At 42.2% G+C, this 19,611-nt stretch overlaps 1 protein-coding gene across 4 annotated transcripts in view; it reads right to left on the reverse strand.

Moving 5' to 3' along the window:
- The window catches only part of LOC124299977 (hormone receptor 4), a 110,327-nt gene that overhangs the window by 24,472 nt on the left and 66,244 nt on the right, over positions 1–19,611 (reverse strand). Inside the window, exon 1 of one of the 4 annotated variants that reach the window (XM_046753519.1) lies at positions 3,832–5,611. The exons of the other annotated variants lie outside the window; for them this stretch is intronic. The gene's annotated coding sequence lies outside the window, so the exon portion shown is untranslated. Of the gene's footprint in view, positions 1–3,831; positions 5,612–19,611 lie in introns of those variants that run through there. 4 annotated transcript variants of the gene reach the window in all.

Genomic DNA, 19,611 nt, shown 5'->3' on the forward strand with positions numbered 1-19,611 from the left:
AATTTTCCTGGTAGTCTTACAAGTTTGGCATCACTAACTATGTTTTCGTTGACTTGGGTGGGTGATTATCGTTTGTCACAGAGGATCCAAGGAGATGAAGACAAAATCAAAAATGAGAAAAACGAACATAGTACGTCAAAATGGTTCATAAATTGTCATATCAAGTGGCTTATCGATTATCTTCGGTTTTTGTTTTCCAAATACAATAGTATCACAGCTCTAGTAATAATGTACCGCACCTACGGAATAGTATAGCGAACGTATTTCTATGTATAAAATATCGCAGAAGGCCATGTCGAGCCTTGGAGATAAATTTGCAAATAAATTTATCAGTTTTACCAATATGAAACATTTGTATAGATTCGCGGGTGGGATGGTCAACACGAATCTCATTGAAGTTCAGCGAATGTTGTTATTCTAACAAGCCATGACTAATATCTATCGAGAGATTACTCTCGCCTTCGGCACACGTTTAATGGACTTTGAATTTTGCTAGGTAGATGACGAAATTTAAGGCACTCACGTTAAACTTTGCGCGCCTCAAATCTCACGGTGGGGAGATTTTGTTGGAAGTTGGCGGTCACCTATAATTCTAAACAGTTTCCGCAATCCCGCAGCTCGCACACGTTAGCCATCAGCAAAACAGTTAACATTTTATTCGTTTTATTCAAGGTTGGGTCCGTCAATAATTTTCAAATGTTAAGGTCCTTCTAGACGGTAGTTCACTAATTCTGATTAGAGGAAAAAAATACATATGCATAGTGGTATAAAAATAAAAAATTTAAAAAAGAGACAAATAAAAAAAAAAAAAAAACATCGGGCGACGCGTAGAAGAGTCGTAACGTTGACAAGCTCTGTTTATCACTTCGCATCTTAGTCACCATGGTTTCCTACAGTGTTGCGTCAGAATACGGGTTGGTTATTAACTTCAAGGAAATTGACAAGCGCTGCGATAAAAAAATGTGTGATTTATATGGTTATTTTAACGTCTTTTTTCGAATCGAGAAAAACAAAACTGTAAATTTTTACCTAAGAATCCAAAGGCATCGTTAGTTGTCGATAAAACTCACTGAAAATTCTAGCAAATACTGCGTTTAATCAACATGCGCACGGAGGCACAGGTATCTGCTATCGCGTATCGTAAACGTTAATTACAAGTTTCAAGGATTTCCCCACGGCTGCCATGTTATTATAATTGAGGTGGTAAAGAAAAAAAAAAAATTCTGGTATCTAATACGAGGCAACTACAGCAGTTGTACCGAGGTTGAGTACAAAATTGCGGTAGGTCGCGTATACGTAAGTACAGGAGGTATACGGGATAATATTATTCTGCACAAGATCAGCAACTGCAACGGAATTACGGACAATAAGAAATATTTTCCGAAGCTTAAACATGGACGAATATCCGATCGATTCTTCACCGTGTCCTCTCAAGTTTTCACCTTGTGCCTCTACTTGGAAATACAATTAATATCCTGCAGCTCTTTCCCAAGATTTTCCATATCTCTTGCTTACTTATCTCTTTATCTCTTTTTATCCCTCCGTGCTTGAGCTCTCTGTGTGCCTGCAATGACCGTCTGTCAGGGTCAGATGAGATCACTCGGTGCAAGGATATTCATAACGTCGGTATTGAGTGTCCTTACGATACCGTGATTTGTCCTGGTAAAATCACTGTCTTGGTAATTCATCACCGCCTCCGTCATTCCGTTTTTCAATCGTCCCGGAAGTAGATACGAGATACAATTTGCCGCAAGCCACCGAAACTCCCAAGTGCATTCAAATACAAATATCTGTCAATATCGAAGGTTTTGCGTCAATATTAAGCGTATAGAAACGAACAAACAATAATGATAACAATTAAAAATGAAAGTATATCAAGTTCTACGAGTAATTGCACTTCCACTTTACTTGTCATTTTTTTTTTCTCCTTCTCGCCTTTAACCAACGGTCGTTAAATTATTCCGTCAATGAAATTACTGCTAACAAGTGGGCGTATTATACGCTGCCTTTGAATTAGTTTCTTATCTTGCCTCGCTCTTAGCGACATTGAATAACATTCCTTATATCATATTGCATTACAATTTTTTCACATCTCGACAGAATTCGAAAAGTTTTGCCGACCGACATATCAGGCGCAATCGATTATCAATTATTATTTGCTACGGAATACACAGTCTTTTGCAAATCAAAACCGAGGACATTGGATTTTTCTGATCGAAGGTTACCGTTGCGATAAAGTGCGTCCGGTAGGTTCTGAACAACATCCATGCCTGCGGATGAGCGAAGGTGTACCTACGCGATCTGAGAATCACTTGCGATTCGCGATACGACGGAACTGCAGCCGTGCACCACGTCCTACCCGCCACCCGACGGAGACTTTGCACGCGACCTACGCCAACCTCGTCATCGGCAACGTCGTGGACATGCGCAATGTGCAGAAACCGAACGCCGCAAGCTAAGCTTGTGGAACACGAACGTCACGTGAGCATTTCGCGTAGGAAGGATTCGTTACAGTTACAAGTTGATAAGAATTCAGCAGTGCACAGGTAAGTGGATTTGGTGAAAGTTTATCTCGCGTCGAAGGCACCTTTCCTAGTAATAAAACCGTATCGTCACTTTTGACAGGTTACATGTACGATTGAACGCAGCGTCACTTACGTTGTACGAAGCGAAGAATATTATACGCGATTTTGAAAGTGAATTTCCATAATTTGGCAAAAACTGTATAATTGCTGAATTTTTAGCATTGAAAATATTCCACCTTTTCGCATTCAAGCATCTACGGATTATAGAAACGTGTTTAAATTTTACGAGTGAAAGTGACGGCTTTGATTTAATGAATCGTACCACTGCTTCTTCGAAATTATAACTCCCCCTCCCTCTCGATGTACGTATATGGAATCGGCTTCGCCACTATCCCTTGCTCCCCTTTGGCTCTAATTGTCTTAGGCGAGGGAGGGATGATCGAACGGAGCTCGAAGTACGTGCGTTTAGGGGGGAAACAGGTAATCAATAACGTTGTGAGATTAAATAATTTCAACGAATACAAGCCAGTAACTTTTAGTCGCATAAAAAAGCTCCATCCGATTGTAAAGGCAAATTAGCGAGAGGGGCGCATAAACAAAACATATTATTACGAAAAATTGATTGGGAACTAGGTAACGTTATTGATATCAAACAGCTGCATTCGCTGGGCGGGGTGAGAAGTAAAAGTATCTCTCCCGCAGATGTAATGTATTGTGTAACGAAAAATATTTGCCCGTGAATTTTAACGGCAAATTCCCTCGCGGTGTCGCTAGGCGAATATTGGCATGCTCGTTGGCAAATGAATTCTTGCATTTTTCAAGGCCTAAAATATGGACGCGATGGCCATGCGAGAAGCCTCGCGACCTAGACCTTTCGAGGAGCGACCATGGCACGTGCTGATTCTTTTGCGTACATCCGCGCCACGACGACATGTTTATTACTATTACTTTTAAAAGTCATATACTTTTTTTTTTTACTTCGCCCACATCAACGGCGTGGTAAATTTAAACAAAAGGACTAGTTTTATTTATTTTACATTTTATCTATTCAGTCAAATAACCGAAAAAATATTATACTCGCCGGAATTAAGCGATGATGTTGATCATCAGAAATGGGCATACACCCGTGTAATAGGACGGAATTGATTATACGCGAGGCTCTCACGCGCGTATCTGGGATTCCGTTTAGCAGAATATAGAGGCATCAAAGCTGGCGATAGAAGGATTGCCGGGAATCTGTTTTCCAGATTCGCATATTTTATTTGGTAATATTTTAGGTATTTCATGGTATGGAATGGGCACTTACATTTCTCAAAACCAGACATCCAAGAAACAAAAATTGCTCCTTTCGGACAGTTGAAGCGATCTCGAGATGCGACCAGGCACTGCAATATTCAACCGTGTATCTTTTATACAAGCGACCAATACGGGGATAAAAAAGAACTCAGAAGACGATGAAAAAATCACGACTCAACAGTCTTTAAAGTCACGAGGCGAACCAAAACTGACATGTTATAGGAACTGTACGGTAGTTATCTATGCGTTATCGAGGAAGTCACTCTCGTCACTTGTGCAACAGGTGCCGCTCACTCTATCACTGCCGAAAAGGACTCGGGGGAAACAGAAGGCTACTATCTCCACCGCCGACGTTTCGTCCGTTTTCTCAGACACTTACTCGTATGCTCGTACCTCATTTGTTATAAAATAGTCACTATTCGAGCAGCCCTCGGTTTCTCTTTCTCCATTTATTCCCATCACCTTTTTGTTTAGTCACTCTTTTTCAGCCCCAGCAAACAACCATCGAAAAATCGCATCGTTTACACGTCCTTTCGTTTTTAATCCGATTCACAAGCGGCGTGCGATGCTAATTACACCATCCGCAGTGAGGCCGCACAGTGCGAAACAGCTGTGCGAAATTATTTTTCCTTTCTGTGTGTGATATATTTTGCCTTGTTACGATCCTTTAAAGTGTTCTTAATTAAACGGCACGGGAATCGAAATCTAGGCTGAAAGCCTTTCGTCCTAACACTAGAGGTTGTATCCTACGTTATCCATCCTCGTCGCTCTCACGCAACTCCTGTAACGGTTCCTCGCGTGGCCCACTGATCGCGAGTCGACGAGTCGCTGGTCATCTTCTTCGTCCTCTTTCTCCTTCTCCTCCGTCTCCTTCTACCGAGCCTCGTGGCCGTTGGCTCACTTTCTACTTCTTCGAGAAGCCCGGTGTCAAAAGCGAAGAGCGCCGTACGGAGCAACTTCCAGGAAATATCGTTTTCAAGTCATTTCACGTAAATATCACTTTCATTCGAGCGTACGTACGAACGTACGTGTACGATATGTGTGTATATGTGCCCTCCGTGTTCTTTTAAAATTCTCAACGCGGTATCGCGCAGGTTTTGTCGCCGCGTATCCGAAGCGCTTCGCGTTTTCACCGCGAAATCACAGCGTCGTTTGTCATCGCACTCCTGCACCTTTCGCTCCGAAAGTGTCCCTCAGGATGCCAGCAGGACGAGGAATGAATGAAAGGCCTCCGTCTCTCGACTGCTGTGCGAAGTTTCCAATGTCGTCGCGGCGCAAGGTAAACACCAAGATCACCGGTCGAATGTCGCATACGTGAAATACGAACGGTTGAAATCTTCCGCTTTGAAACGATCGATACGTGAGGTTGCGATCAATCACCTAAGCGGTCGAATTCCTTGGATTTCCGCCTTTTTCGCCGCCGACGCGTGTCACGAGTTTTCTCATCCAGCGCGGAGATGACGCGGTTAAAATTCAAAAATTTCCGGATCAACAAATGCGCGGGAAATGCGTAAGAAAAAAGCGCGAAAGAAACGAAAGGGTTCGCAGAAACACTGGTAAAAATCAATCGTCGATGCCCTCTTCCGGCCGCCGCCCGGAAGTCCGAAACTGGCCGTTCAACCGCACGGAAAGCTTCTCGCGGTCGAATATCCCTCGGCGGTAATAAGAACAAGTCTTGACGGATCTCGTCGAATTTCAAATCATTTTCGCACGGCCAAGTCGAGGAATATAGTAGCGCGCCGAGAGTTGGCTTGGTTAAAGTAGGGCGACGACTGGGGCAGCGGCCGCCAACAACGGCGCTCCGTCGTGAAGCAGCGCGGCGGTGGAAGTGGAACCCTCCTCGTAGACCCGCGGAGAGACCCAGTGGGGAAACCTATCCTCGTGTTTAGAGGTTATGTTCGTATTAGTTTGTCAATGTTTCCCAGGCGAGCCGCAGAACCACCGCGGGGTCGAGCGGTGCTGCGGAAATAATATTACGACTACGAGTACCTACAACGACGGTGATCGCGAGTGCGGCGATCCGGGAGCTACCCGTCACTTCGACGGAGACGACCGTGCCGCGGGACTACTCCGTAAAAATTGGCCGCCTAGATAAGCGCGTTCCAGGGTGGCCGCACGCTTGGAAAACCTAGAATTATCAGGGGATTTTCAATTTGGTCGCGGAAAATACTGAAAATATCAGTTTTTCTACCGCAGGAATTAGAAATTATTTTTTTAAGTAACGAGTTTACTTTTCTTCGTCGAGAAAACAAATTGGCTTAAGCTGAATTTTTTTTTTCTTTTGTTTTTTACATAATATTATTCTTCAAATTCGAATTGAATTTGAATCGTATATAGAGTTAATATGCTGAACGTTTTAGGTTTTAGTAAATTACTAAAACTTGAAAAATGTTGATGAAAAATACTAGGTTTTAGGTCCTGGAAAACCTGGCGATGTTATGGAATGGTTTTCCTAAAAATTTGTGGCCATCCTAGTATTTGGAAAAATGCCCACTTCTTAGACACCGTTCAAATTCATTTTCATCATTTCAGCGATGGATCGTAACGTCACATTCTGTACCAAATGTGCATTGGTCATTTTAACTGGAGATTTTTAATATGTATGGTTTATACTACGTAGAACTGTTCAGATTATTTCGACTATGCTTAGACGAAGAATCAACTCATAATAATCGTTAACCAAACTGACAAATCATTTTTTGGTATTTTCTTACGACGGTTGAATCATATTTGCCAACAAATGTATCACCCTTTCAGTTGATTAGGATTACATAAAAACATCGCGGATGGGTAGTGTCAGTACAGTTGTTTTCACCTGTATAACGCCAAATGTTTATTGAGTACAGATAATTTGTATACATTTGGTATAACCACTATTGAACTTGCGGGGTCAAATATGGCAACGACATTTTCACTTGTTAACACGAATTCCCGAATTGTTGACACAGCTAGATAGGTACGAACGTGTATAGAAGTCGAAACAACTGCATAACTCAAAAATACTTGATTACTCCATGTAATTGTGAGTACGTATAACTGTTACAGCTGTTGTAGCAAAATGTACTTCATATTCAAAATATTTTGTAGTATCATCATTTTAAATTAACAGTTTCATCGGTGTGATGGCCAGATATGCGTTATACCTAGTCAAAACCTGTGGTCATCGTTAAATTCACTTTTACCGAGTCTCCGTTGAGTCCCGTGAAAATAAAGTAATTAGCACTCTCTTTACAGTCCATCGTGCAGATGGTCTTCAAGAGAGGATATAAAAAGTGCCCATTTCTGCCTCCGCTATATCACGCGACAACGAACCAACTTTTACATCTTTCAGCCACTGAATTTAGTGGCGATAGTCGAAAGTAAGAGTCGTTTTTTGCTTGAAATGTTATTAACAAGAAAAGCGCCTATATCTAGAGATTTTCGCTTCCTTTCTCAACTCTTTCCGCACGTTGATTCAACGGTTGACAAACAACCGCAAAATCAGTGACCCTCTGCCATGAATTGGAGCCAAAATTATTCTGGCTTTGCAATAATTTTTATTGAAAAGGAGCCACTGCTGATCACGTCGTTCTCAAAACTGTCGTATTTTCTTTATTTACTTTAGAAATCAGTTGGTACTTTTTTAAGTTTTATATCGTTATCAGATTTCTTGATACTGTCCCCGAGCGGTAATTGAATGGAAAATTTGGTGTATCAGTAGCTACAATGTGGCAAATATTTTGGTAACGTGAATGCGCATGGAGGCGCAAAATGACTTGTAGGAGAAGCGAGATACAACGTCCTCGAGAATTGTTGAGTTAGCGAATGGTTGCTCGTTACAGTCATCTCTTTTTCTGAGAGTGAACCATGATTAAAAATCGCAACATTGAGAGTGTGCACAGCTGACCCTAACGCATAAGAATCCAAAGGTTAAACTACGAAGCCATAAGCGGATGTCTTCTGGTAGATACGTCCTTTGCTTTGTTTGTTCGTTTGAACGATAACATTCGAAGTAAGGCTACGAAGTTTGAGCATGTATATCAGACTGTATCAAATAAATCGAATGCGTTATTTTCAAAATTCAAGTTAAAAATATTGTTCGAAATGACGAAAAAAAAATTCCAAAGCTGTAAATAAATGTCGTCCATGTTATTCAAATGGGAAATAGAAAATCGCGATGAGACACCTTTAAATATTAATATTAGGAGCTGAAACTGGAACAGCAGTTTTTTTTCGTCATTTCAAACAATATGTTAAACTTGAATTTTGAAAAAAAAAAAAAAAAATCGATTTTTTTTTATACAGTCTAACGTATATAACATAGTTCGCAAAAGCAAGTTGCAATTTCACCGCGTTTAAGATACGGAAATCGATCAGTTACGTTGTGCCTAGTGGATTCGAAGCTTGAGAGCCAGCCGGCAGCTGGCGAGGATACAGAGAGTAACTAGACTAGAAATTGCGGGTCGGTTGATTCGCGGGAGCACTTCCTGGGCACAGAATTGCCGGCTACGGGGAGACGGAAAACAAATCTTGAGAAATATATCATTAAAAGAGAAAGTGGCGGCGTTGAAAACGTCAGACTCGGGCCTCCGCGGCCCCCGCGGTACCCGGTACACGATTACTGCAGATTCTTACGGTCTAGGCCAACCCGATGTTTGATAACTGTGAAACTTTCACCTTCCAAACTGAGTCAGGCGCGAAGATCATTTACGTACCGCGGATGCGGAGCTGTGTACCAATATCTCGCGTGTGAAAGTGATTTGACGACCCGCTTCTGCCGAATCTTAGCTTGCAGCCGGTGCTGCAGGTTTTCCTCCAAAATCAGGATGAGGAGTAACACTGTATGTAGGCGCGGATAATAATTAATTCGCACAAGACGATACAACGGCAATTACCGCTGCGATTGGACGTTTGAGGTCAGGGGAACAGCACGAAGTATATCCTTGCAGCTCCAAGGACTTGTCCGAGCCTTCGTTCAGGCTAGCTGCATCGAGTGTGCGTGGCTGTGGGAACAGCTATTTCTCATTCGTTGTTTCTTCGTTTTTCTAAACACCTTCCAGGGTGCCTGAATGACAACGGAAGATGGTTCAAGGATGACTAGCTACGTAAACATCTCTCACCTGGGATATTTTTCCCGGAAGGTTTAAACGTGATTTTCAGCCCTTTGGGGGAGATATTATACAGACTTTAAGAGCCTCGACAAAGTAATATTATACGACTTTCTCGCAATCTACGCCTTTGGAGTAGAAATCGTAAGCTTAGTTTCGTCAAAAATTAATTCATTTGACAACCGAAATTCCCATCGCCAGTTCTGCACTAATGATTCCTCTGTAGTTGTCAACCTCATCGAAACAAATTTTAAAGCTAATTATTCATCGCTACAGGTAATCGAGCTTTTCCAATGGCCTTAATGAATTGAAATTTGAATATCCATGTAGCTCATGCTGCGATTCGAATTGAAAAGTTTATTTCGTTTTCGTCGTTGATAAAATATTTCTATAAGCTTATGCAACCAAGATTGAAAAGTAAGGTCAACGAACTATGTAACTCGGTCAACAATAAAGATCAAGAGTAGTAAAGATACAGATTTAATACATCAAGTGTGACTAAATTATAATATAATTCTTTTACTACGCATAGTTTCATTTATTTATTTTCCTAGTCCCATTAGTTGGATAATAATTTTGATGCGTATAATGAATAGCGTCGCGTATGTTGGTAATAATCGTCAGAAAATAATCGTCATACATACGCACTGAGAAGAGAAACGTATATTCAACCAGTTTCACAAACGTGGTGTTATGAAGAGGCCTTATCTTATCTCTTGGCCTCTGTATGAGAGATAGAATTTTCGAGCTTTTGAAATCAACGGAAAATTTGGTCTTGCATATTTTCTGTGATGTAGGACGCCGAAGCTTTTTAAAAGAGTTCAATCGATCGACGGGTTCACTGCATATTTGAAAATTTTACATAATATAGATGGAGCGAGTTTGAAAAGGAAAGGATTTACGAGCAAACTCACGTCTCATCTTGTCCTATAGCTCAGTGTGAAAAAAATTATGCCCGATTATCACGGCTTGAACAGAGTGACTATGATGTGGTCGCATAGATTTGAACAAGGATCGTGAACGCCTTAGAGATGTCTAGTTAATTTGAAGGAAATTATTTTCGGCAGCATCCAGCTGACGAGATTCTGACACTTAACACGGCAGTGAAAGTACTTTTCCAAGTTCGTTGAAAATAGATACACATTTCTATTCGACCTTATTCTTGTTTTTTATCGCAAAGCGTCAAAAGAACTCTTTACTGTATCGTTAGAGTTGAAAGGAAGATTTATTTCACCACGACTTTCAGTACAGCGTTTCGTAGGTCCTCAGCATTCCTTGGCACGGCGAGGCTTCCAAGGATTTGTAAGGAAAAAAAGTAAAGCAAGACTTTCGAATCCTCTTCAGCCGAAACTGCAGGTGGATGCACGAAACACCAACCCTTCGAGTAACGTGGCTACACTTCGGGGAACCTCGAACCCAACAACCTGTAGCCTTCAATACGTTACACAAAGAATGTATTATGTTACCCGGTAACGAAAAGAAGCTGTTGATTTTTTTCTGCCGATACTTAGTACAAGACGGTGTACCTAAAACTTGCAATTTTACGACCCATTCGGACAAAGGGGAATGAATACTCCGTGAATGAAATGTGTCCTAAACCACCGCAAGCATTTAGAACCAAAACCATTTCTATAGTGCTTAATCCGATGGTACAGGCACAAGGTTATTTTCACCCTCGTACTGACTGTAAAAGTATTTTGAAACAAACGCGTAATTCTGGATTATTTATATTATTATGTTTATGTCAACGTACCGCAAAGTGGTTTTGCACAGCACTGCAGCGCAGATTTGCCGGAAGAACTATCTGCAACCAGTTATTACCGTGTCAAGTTAGAACCAGAGGAATGTTCAGGGCACTTTTGCCTTTGCTGCGTGAGTTAATCGCACATTGCAAGTTCCCCAGTTCGGTGGCATCCGCCGTACCCGCAGAACCATGCGTGTGTGTTATCGTACGAGGATACTCGATACTCAAGTGCCGAACCTACACCTCGACAACGTCTGCGGAGCAAGGATACACGAATACCGAAGGCGCATCGGTTGTGTGCTGAGAGAAGAATTACAGTTAGATTATGGAAATTCCGTAAAGCGCCGTTGCAGCTGAGCGGAGAAGGAGGAGGAGGAGGAGAAGAAGACGACGGTGCATCGTGCATATGCCATAGACTTTATAACGGTGGCAGCCGGCAGGCGAAGAGCGAACCAACCATGCGGAGGTACCGCAAGCCCTACTGACTCACAGAGTATAGTGACTCTCGCGGTGCTCACGAAGTGACTTTCCCTTCTTCCCCCACGTTGCTGGCTCCGTTCATCTCGCTCTTTCCCTCTCTTTCACTCTCTCGCTCTTCTCCTCGACACTCGTCACGAATTATGATTCGACGGGTATTGCGGCTGTTCGTATAACGTACCGCAACCCTTCGCAGCGACTGCATAACACTCGTTGTCAGTTCGCGTGAGAGGAGGACGTCTTCCGGAAAAAATATCTGAATGCTTGGTTAATAATGTACGATGATATGAGAAGGTAACGAAAAGGAAACACAACCTGTGAACTTTGCACGGGTAAAGCGAGAAATTTCATGCACTTCGGTACCGCGTGTGCGAATCCGACCCACAATCAAGCGTAAGTAATAGGTAGGTAGGTAGGTACACCGCGTCTCTCTCGATGACGATGAACTCCTACTTTCTTTTGCATCTCGCGAGACCTTTCCGTCTCGAGAATCTTAAGCTGACCTCAATTATGACCCGCCAGCGGGCCTTTCACGAAGCATTAAACATCGTCGAAAAATTGATCGTATCATCGTGTTCGTTCCGCAAAAGTTTACACGTGTATACTAGACCTTAAGAGGGGCAAAATCGAATTTTAATGGTCTTACCCTCCAAATTGGTTCGAAGTAATAAAAAAAAAAACGTTCGAATTTTTAAAAATTTTTCACTCCATATTTACCCGTGCCTAGGAAGCCTTACTCTTTCTCATAAGAAAAGCATTGGTTTTTCCGGGATTTTTAATCGTTTTGATCGAGTAAAAACCAATGCTTTTCTTATGAGAAAAAGTAAGGCTTCCTAGGCACGGGTAAATATGGAGTGAAAAATTTTTAAAAATTCGGACGTTTTTTTTTAATTATTTCGAACAAATTTGGGCGGTAAGACCACTAAAATTCGATTTTGCCCTTCTTAAGGACAGGTCTAGTGTATACGTATGCATAGGTACGTATTGGGATATATTGCGTTTTTCGCATCAACGAAGCTGTGCAGGAATTAACGAACGATTATACTTTGTTTCGTTCGTTAGCCTGCGAATTTTACAAATCAATGTTTAATTACAGGATTTCCAACTCTCGCTGAAGCGAGCATTCTCGAACATGCCGAGAACACTGTTTACTGATTTTATGCTGCGTAGTTATCTTCGTTTACAGGCATTTCAATCGTTCTGCACAGTGTACCGCGCTATATCTCTGATCTATCTCTAAAAACCGCCTCTATTGCCGACGGTAGGTAACTTGAATAAAGAAAAACGAAATTGCGCGACCTCCCCAATAGAAACCAGCGCAAAGTAGATAAGGCAAATCTGTTTCGTGCACACCGATTTATATCATGTATGTACACTTATTGCCTCGTTCACTACGGTTATTCACCAGTCCCTCGTTTCACGTCGCGGACATTTTTTTACTTCCACCCAAGTTTCACTCGATATATTCAAGCTCCTGATATACTTTGAAAGCCATGCATGATCCGAAGGATCGTTATTAACGACCCGGAAAATTTTCTCTAATGTACACTTTTCAAAATTTTCAATATAATCTCAAAGAATTCTTTTTTTTTCTTGCCGTACGGAGGTAATCGCGGCGTGACAAACGGTCAAGCCACTTGGTTCAGAAAGCCGCCGGATCCTGATCCCGCCTGAGCAGCAGCACGTAGCTGGTCTGCGATTGCAAGAAAAATCGTAACCAATCGAGAATCGGCAACGAATGGCAGCGGACTTTGTTAGTAAAAAGTGTCCCTCGCGCGCGACTGCCGTCGTCCATATCTACGTATCCGTCGGTCGGTGGGCCCGTGAGCCCCGGGTATCCATGCCGGGGCCCGCGCAGCGGCGAACGGGCGAACGGCCGCGGTTTCTGGGTCAAGATTCAAGTTCTTTGGTTCGAACCGGGAGCCGAAGTGACCCTCGTCGACTGCCAACTGTCAGCGGAGTCGAAGAGGCCGGAAATCCATTGGTATCAACGTTGCTGCGTAATTTCGTGCCGTCTGACCGTCAGCCGTTGCTAGCGCTGCGAGCCGCAGAGCGCACTTTCACTTGGCGTACAAAGAGGCTGTTGCGTACAGGGATGTGTATGCCGATCCAGTTTTACGGATGGATTACAATATCATCATCGGCAGTAAAATTCTGCAGGAAGTATGTCAAAGATTGACTTCCGAGTAGAATGGCCGGCGAGCCACGTCCCACATTTATACCGTCGGAGTCGGAGAGTCTGCTCGGCGATGACGACGAGGGGAATACGAGTCGTGATCCCAATCGGTGGTTCACTGCCAACCAGGTTGCCTGGCTCGTTCCTCCTTCCACCGCCACTGATCGCCGTGCAAGGATGTTGCTTGTTCCCCCGATAATATGACCTACCTCGCTCAGAGCTGACCCTTGTGCAGAGGGACGTAGTAGATTTCGCATAGACAAGTCTAATAAGTACAGAAGAGAAACCACATTCATCTCAGCGTATTGAGAGCAGAAGAAGAAGAAGCAGAAGAAGAAGAAGAAGAAGAAGAAGTAGAAGTTGCACGTGCGAGTGTCGTTGCCAAGTCGCATCCGGTTAAACCCTTGGTAAACCTGCAAGCATCGTCGGTTTTATGCTCCCGTACAGACTGCGGTGCTGTAAGAAAGCATAAACTTTATCTCAAAATACGTACGTCGCATCGATGTTACAGAATTAAAGCGTGTTACACCGATCTGTGAATGATACACGTATACGGCGTAGCTAACTATCGTATGTTACATAAACGAAAGTGCGAGGTATCGTGTATCGGTTTCACACCAATTAGTCTGTAAATAATGGGAGAAAATGAGGAGCGCTGCTGGAACAACTGGTGCAACAACAGATCAGAATTCAACCACACGTTATATCTTGTGCTTTCGCAGTCACTCGGTCTTGCCCGCAACGGCGCTCTGTCGGTTCTGTAAACCAAATCGGTCAATATTGGAACAAAATGTACAACCGAATAACTCTGCAATTTACATTTCTTTTTTTATCAAATGATCCAAGCCTCTGAACTTTTGACAAATTTTACCGATCGTAAGAAATCGTTCAACGTAAAACTGGGACTGGTATACGAGTTCTGAACTGTAGATAAAATTAACACCTTCACGTCTTACTTAAACTTGGGCTTTCCTACAGCTAGTGTGCATATGTGCACTGTGTCGACTAATAGTAGAAAGCTTTGCACGCGCGTAAGACTTCTTCTTTCGCTTGACCTTTCTCCAGCCTTTTTGGACGGTGAATAATAATTATAATGCATTCATCAGCAAGAACCATCGCCTAGCAATTGATACGCGACATAAGCTTGCACACACTAGTTGTACTCTATGTTCGCGTCGGTGTGCACGAAGCAGTATAGTGGTTTTGATCGTGCAAATCCAAACGCGTTAGCTTCCGCTCTGTAATCACTTTTCCGGGATTCACCATCGTGCCAATTGGTGTTTCGAGCGAAATTAGCTGTATGATTTTAAGAGTCAAGTGGAGAAGAGAGAGAGGGGACGAGGAGGTATTGAGGAGAATGAGAAACTGACATTTGGTCACGATCTTAGCCACGCGAAGTCGATTTAAATCCTCGGCTTCAGTGGGTCGACTAGAGATTTGATTGATTTACGGCAGCTTTATATTTCGCTTGGCAGTTTCCTGGTTAATCTTGCTTATAATTATACGCCGGTTCCGGGCTAACGACCTCTGCCAGTTTGACTTGCGTTTTTCAAACAATGGGGAAAGTCTGCACTCTCCAACATCAGTCTCTGCGATTCCTTTCAATTTCGCTGCAGCATCATCAGTCTAAGTATTGAAACGTCTCTTTTTCACTCGCGTCAACACTTCAAACCTTCTGCTGATTACTTTTTCATTTCATTTGCATTTCACCTTATTCAATTTTTCAACACGAAGCGGCTCTTTTCACGGTGGCACAAAAAATACCTTCAACCCAGGTTGACGCTCTTCACTTTTTCGCGGAGAATAGAACAATGGCGTCACGTCGCCGGTATTTAAGAACTTTGACACTCTAACACGTGTGTAACATAACATTCTCTGCAAAAACTTACAGAGACATCGCCGAGCTTTTGTCAACCGTAGGTACAAAAATTCATTACTCTATTCAACCGTGAAAAAAAATAAATTTACCCCTTATGAATATTCTGAATACATAATCGTATGGATTTACGGTTCCGGACTCAGTCGGTAGGCAAAACCTACGATGCACGTTACCGAGCTGAGCTGAATCGAGTGCAGCCGGCTCTTCCGTTTACCAGTTCGTTGATAATGAAATTAAATTCGTCACAGTTGCGAGCAAATTTTTCCAGCTTTATACGGCCTGGTGATTTCTTATACGAATACATCGCGGATTGCGTAAATCAAGGAAGCGGCGATGCGTTTCCCCTTTGCGTGCGCGTGCTGCTACAACCTCGCTTCGACAACGGTGCTCATTGCCCGTTTGATACGACGCAGTTCTATTAAGTTGACACTGACATCAAATTTATGTCCTAGGGATATACATGTACCTCAACACTCCTGCGGGTACCCAAATTTTTTTTTTTTTCTTTCTTTTTTTTCTTCTTTTTTCTGCCAGTAGTTGAGAACTTTTGCTCAGTGCCCGAGGTCGGTAACTTTCTCTTCTCCCGTCTTCTCCGACTGTATAAGACACGATCATAATGTAACACTACAGATATAATCCCAGGTTCTGCCCACGACGTGAGTCAAGAGCCGCGTTTGCTCGTGCAGCATCTCGCTTGGGATACAGATCAAAATTAATAAGAAACAGATATGAATCTACGTTTGACGATATCCTGAAAGCACGGGGTTGAGGACTGTTGTCAGGACTATTGTACACACTGATATACCAAACTTACCGACTATTTCTCAAGCACCGAGGTTTCAAATTTGAGAATCTAAACAAAAGCGAGAGAAGATTTGGCCAAAAACGAAATATCAATCGATCGACAGTATAAGTTTTTTTTTTCATTTTCAATGGTAAAATTATCAACTTGCACGATCTTTTTAAGAGAAATCTAATCCTCGAATTCCGTCAAAATGAATCACGAATTATTTCGAAAGGTCGTTGTTACTTGCAGCGTTTTAGACTCCCGAACTTGGATCAGGTATCGAGATTTATTCGAGTCAAAAGAGGTAGGAAAATTTGAATATAGTGAATTTCGATGCGATCAATGTTTAATTTTGATCCATGTAACAACTGCATCTACTGTCGTGTCATCTTCTGACCATAATAGGTAAAGTGTCGGTGTGACTGTTGATGAGAAACTGATTATAATTGAAAATTATTGAATTCGAGTGATTGTAAAACTTTTGTCTTGGCACTATAATTCCCCGAAAATACTTCTAAAGCGTCTGTACGTTGCTACCCCCGTTGGTGTAGTGCGATCATTATTACACCCTAGGACAGCTGATCCTCTGCAGGGACAAATGTTTTTCAAATTTCTTGGTTAAATATTCGTCACGATAGGCAAACGCCGGAGTGTGTTACGAAGAATAGAGAGTGAGAGAAAGACAGAGGGAGAAATGAGAAGAAGAGTGCAAAGGGTTTCTTATTGCGGAAAGAAAATTATAACATTCGTGATATCCGTTCGTCAGTGTTCAACCTACGACTTATAAATAGGCGCGTAATTATTCACTTGTCCGTGCGCGTGCGCGCCTCGCGTTAGCGAGCTCTTCGTTTCTTCTATGCGTGACCTAATTGCATTCAGCCTTCCCCACTAGAGTTACACGCTCAAATAACTTCATTTTTAGGTTCTGTTAGCCGACACGTGTTTTGGATTATAATTTGTCCGTTGGCGAAGAACGAGTCGGTACGTTTATTGATCAGGGTTGCTAACAGCGAGGCGCATCCGCGTACATCGCGAAGCAAATATCTCGCTTAACATTATTCCTGAAACGATTTCAGTATTATGAAATTTTATTCTTCAGAGGCTGCATTCTTGAGTATATAATTTTCCCAAAACCGGCGTACATCGGAGAAAGGAATCACCGTTCGGAGGATTTTGAATCGTTTTTCAGCTATTGGTAAAAGGTACCATCTGGTATCCAATTTTAAACTCGGTCATGTCATGTAAGGAGCAGTCGATGGATCGCTGAGTAATGCTCGATTTAATCCGAAACTTATAGCACGGTCGAATCTCCCGGCATATTTGAACTTCGGATATTTTTTCCCTCAAAGTATTTGCAGCTCGCTTAGTTCCTGTTCCCATCAACAAGTAAGAAGAACAATTGCGAAGAATTTAAATACGATGTAATGATATAACGTTTTCGAACTGCCAGCTGGCTTTTAAAAGGTTAAACCCTCGTCACCTTGGTTAAGATACAGAATTATCATTGCCATCAAAAATAATTCACACCCAGTTGCTTAATTTCACATTTTCTTTGGTCAGTTGTCTCGTAGATGGCGTTTAGATTGCATGCCGCTGTGCATCAGGAGTCGGAGTTTTAAGGAGATTTGACTGTACAGCTGCAATATTTTCGGTCACCTAGACGCACGATTTTTTCTCGCGTTTGATGGACAATTTATCATTCATCGTGCGTAGATTGCGTCAAAGATTTGGTGAATATGTAGATATTAACTAAGCACGGTGTCATTGTCACGGGGGGTTCAGGTAGATGAAGTAATCACGCGACCTTGAGATTAGTATTTTGCGTGCCACAAAAGAGACCCTTCGCTTTTCACACCGCAAGAATATCAGTGAGAAAAAAGGTTAGGAAAATAAAAATTCAATCAATCATTTGGACCCGTTTTTATAAGAAAATAATTGTTAAGCCTGTGCGATATAAAATATCCACCGAAAATCTTTCGGTACACCCTTTTGTGTCCGAGCTTGTTAAACCTCGGCAGTAAGACGTCAAGCCATCTTACCAATAGTCCTAAGGCATGCAAATAAATTTCTGACAGGCCTCCGACTCCTGATCAAACCGAAAGAACCGCGCTCGATGATCGTCGCAAGGGTTTCAACGCCATGCTCAAAATATCAGAGAGCTCTTATAACCGTGCAACTTGAAGACGCGCCAGTTCATGGTTACCCATTTAATCCCCGTCGATCCTTTTTTCGTGGGCAAATTGCAAGAGGGTACAACACGTCCGTGGTTAGATCGGTTAACCCTTAATAAGGTATAAAGTAGGGTGCAGCCAGACGGCAAAGCATGGCATGTTGACGGTATTGTCGAGGTAAGTTGTCACGCGACTTCTGTTATGGAATTCCGGTCTAATCGAGAGGGTGATAGAAAGGTAAGCCTGGAGAAGAAAGAGGCTGTGAAGAGTGCAGGCGAAGACACGAGGGCACCCCTATAAGACTCCTTGGTCGTGGAATCGATAATTTATAGGCGGAGGGGAGAAGGGGGCGATCGCATCTTCGCGAACGGAAAAGCTTAATGTTTTCGGTTAGACTTTCTTTCCGCGAAAATGCAGTGCATATCGGTGGATGCTTGGATCCATGAATTTCAGGGAATGATGACGACCATGATGAGTTAATATATTCGGCAAATTCATGTGGGCAGCTGCACTATTACAATGCAATTACGTATTTTGAACTTTGTGCGAAGCGAGCAAATAAATGGAAATAATTATCGATGTACTTGCGGTAGTCGTTTCCAACGAGATTTTGACGACGTTACTTTTTCGTTCAAAACTGATTGTTTATCAATGCTCATATATCATGGGGCTGAAAAAATTAGAATTACCTTATCATTATCGTAGAGTAACAGCAACGCAATCGTTATTACCGCCAACCAGTGGAATCGTTCGTTGGTCAGCACTGACGTCCACGAGTCCAAGGTTCGTACGGATCTGGCACAACTTGCGAAACTGCGTCTTTTAACGCCGCGAAATATCCATCATTTAATTTAATTTTTTCTTTGTAAGAGGCTTGTCTGCACAACAAAATACCGATATAGGGTAAAAATTCCGCAGGTAAAAAGTCACGAGATTCAAAAATTGTGTAAGTATGAAAAATTCTTCACCTAGATACGTATTACTAGTATGCCATACCGTATAAGAATGTACATACGGTTTTTGTTGCTTACTTTTGTTTATTTACGTACAATGATCTTTGGAAGTTGATTTTATTCAAGGAACAGTTAGCGGAGGAAATCCAGCGTTAAATGTTGAGTACGTGCGAATCGTATATATTGAAATAAAATATCGTTGCACGTGCCTTTATAATTGTATATATACATATACGTAACGCATATGACCAATCGAACATTTAAGCAGAACCGTGATTTGAAGTACTCGATAATGCCAGGGTACCCCATTGTATTTCAGGGTGATTAATTGATCACGTCCACAATAAGCAGAGGACGACAAAAAATTTATCAATGGCCTTCGCTGCGCAAGGAGTAGGTAAACAAAAAATAAAATAATAGGATCAGCGATCCGACACGCACCTACGCATAAATACACATATTAAAGAGGGCCGTGAACTGTAAATTTGGATGGGAATATCTGCCAATTATCAGTAA

Source organism: Neodiprion virginianus, chromosome 3 (genome assembly GCF_021901495.1).
Source record: "Neodiprion virginianus isolate iyNeoVirg1 chromosome 3, iyNeoVirg1.1, whole genome shotgun sequence".
Taxonomy (NCBI): domain Eukaryota; kingdom Metazoa; phylum Arthropoda; class Insecta; order Hymenoptera; family Diprionidae; genus Neodiprion; species Neodiprion virginianus.